Source organism: Caloenas nicobarica, chromosome 1 (assembly GCF_036013445.1).
Source record: "Caloenas nicobarica isolate bCalNic1 chromosome 1, bCalNic1.hap1, whole genome shotgun sequence".
Lineage (NCBI taxonomy): Eukaryota > Metazoa > Chordata > Aves > Columbiformes > Columbidae > Caloenas > Caloenas nicobarica.
The window spans coordinates 165292296-165294818 of record NC_088245.1 but is presented as its reverse complement, the minus strand read 5'-3'; positions in this window follow the sequence as shown (position 1 = coordinate 165294818).

Here is a 2523-nt window from a genome sequence, read left to right as displayed (position 1 = left end):
TCCATAGGTCCACTGGTCCTGCCAGGAGCCTGCTCCAGTGCAGACTTCCTACAGGGTCACAGCCTCTTCTGGGTGCATCCACCTGCTCCAGTGTGGAGTGGATAGATGATGGCAACGCAGTGGATGTGGTCTACTTTGATTTCAGTAAAGAATTTGACACAGTCTCCTACAGCATCCTCACAGCTAAACTGAGGAAGTGTGAACTGGACAATCAGGTAGTGAGGTGGACTGTGAACTGGCTGAAGGAAAGAAGCCAGAGAGTTGTGGTCAGTGGGGCAGAATCTAGTTGGAGGCCTGTATCTAGGGGAGTGCCTCAAGGGTCAGTACTGGGATCAGTACTGTTCAATATATTCACCAATGACTTGGATGAGGGAATAGAGTGCACTGTCAGCAAGTTTGCTGATGACACCAAACTGGGAGGAGTGGCTGACACGCCAGAAGACTGTGCTGCCATCCAGCGAGACCTGGACAGTCTGGAGAGTTGGGCGGGGAAAAACTTAATGAAATATAACAAGGGCAAGTGTAGAGTTTTGCATCTGGGCAGGAACAACTGCATGTTCCAGTATAAGTTGGGGAACGACCTGTTAGACAGCAGTGTAGGGGAAAGGGACCTGGGGGTCCTGGTGGACAGCAGGATGACCATGAGCCAGCACTGTGCCCTTGTGCCAGAAAGGCCAATGGCATCCTGGGGTGTATTAGAAGGGGTGTGGTTAGTAGGTCGAGAGAGGTTCTCCTTCCCATCTACTCTGCCCTGGTGAGACCGAATCAGGAATATCGTGTCCAGTTCTGGGCCCCTCAGTTCAAGAAGGACAGGGAACTGCTGGAGAGAGTCCAGCACAGGGCCACAAAGATGATTAAGGGGGTGGAGCATCTCCCTTATGAGGAAAGGCTGAGGGAGCTGGGTCTCTTTAGTTTGGAGGAGACTGAGGGCTGACCTCAGTAATGTTTATAAATATGTAAAAAATGAGTGTTCGCAAGGATGGAGCCAGGCTCTTCTCGGTGACAACCAGTGATAGGACAAGGGGCAATGGGTATAAACTGGAACACAAGAGGTTCCACTTAAATATGAGAGGAAACTTCTTTACAGTGAGAGTGACAGAACACTGGAACAGGCTGCCCAGGGGGGTTTTGGAGTCTCCTTCTCTGGAGACATTCAAAACCTGCCTGGACGCCTTCCTGTGTAACCTCACCTAGGTGTTCCTGCTCTGGCAGGAGGATTGGACTAGATGATCTTTTGAGGTCCCTTCCAATCCCTAACATTCTGTGATTCTGTGATTCCTCCACAGGCTGCAGGTGGACATTTGCTTCACCATGGACCTTCATGGGCTGCAGGGGGACAGTCTGTCTCACCATGGTCTGCACCACGGGCTGCAGAAGAATCTCTGCTCCAGTGCCAGGAACAACTCCTCCCCCTCCTTCTTTCCTGACTTTGCTGTCTGCAGAGTTGATTGTCTCAGGTCATCTCATTCCTCTCTCTGGCTGAAGTTGCTCTTTCACAGTTTTCTTCCCCTTCTTAAATGTGTTTTCCCAGAGTTGTTACCACCATTGCTGATGGGCTCGGCCTTGGCCAGCAACTGGTCTGTCTTGGAGCCATCTGACATTGACTCTATTGGACATGGGGGAAGCTTCTGCCATCTTCTCACAGAAGCCACCCCTGTAGCCCTCCTACTACCAAAACCTTGCCATACAAAGCTAATACACAAATGCAATCATAATTGTACTTATGAAGACTATGTTTGTAACTTACACAATGTCATCATTAGTCATTTACTCTTACAGGAAATAACCTTGTTTGGTATGACCTAGATGTGTACTTTTACCTTTCTTAGCTGCATTACATAAACCATGTCTTGACTTGAGGTTGCAATACATTCCTTGGCATGAAGAAAGTTTCAGAAACTAAGACACATTTCTTTTTCACTACTTAAAGAAATTTCTGAGTTTGTAACAGGAGTGTTTATTTGTCCTCTAATGCATGACCTTCCTCTCTGTATTGTCAAATTTCCCTTCATTTCTATTCCTCCCACTGTCAAGATCATCCATTTCTTCCTATGACATTCTATCCGCTCACATATTGATCAAACCTCTTCAACAAACCCATCTTCAGCAAATTTCATCAGCGCTTCCAATTCTGCTGCCCAGACCATTAAAGATAAAGTCAATCAATCCCAAAACTGATCCTTCAGAAAAACTTGAGGTAGCTTTCTTCCATTTATTCCTCTCACTTAATTTCTTCACTTACTTCTTAAACCAATTGTAACTTTCAGCATTTTAGATAGAATTTCTACAAGTGAGATTATATCTACTGAAGTTCGTATTCTCAAGATTTATCACTTTTCATACATGAAAAGCAACTAAAAATCGTACGCAAGAGCAATATTTGGATTTGTCTTTCTTGGAACAGCCTGCCTTTGAAATACTCATGATGGAGATTATTCTGCTCTTCATTTATCCTCAGTGTGAATATCCTATATTTTTCTCCATCTTATTTTTAATCTGAAACTTAATAGTGAGACTGGACTA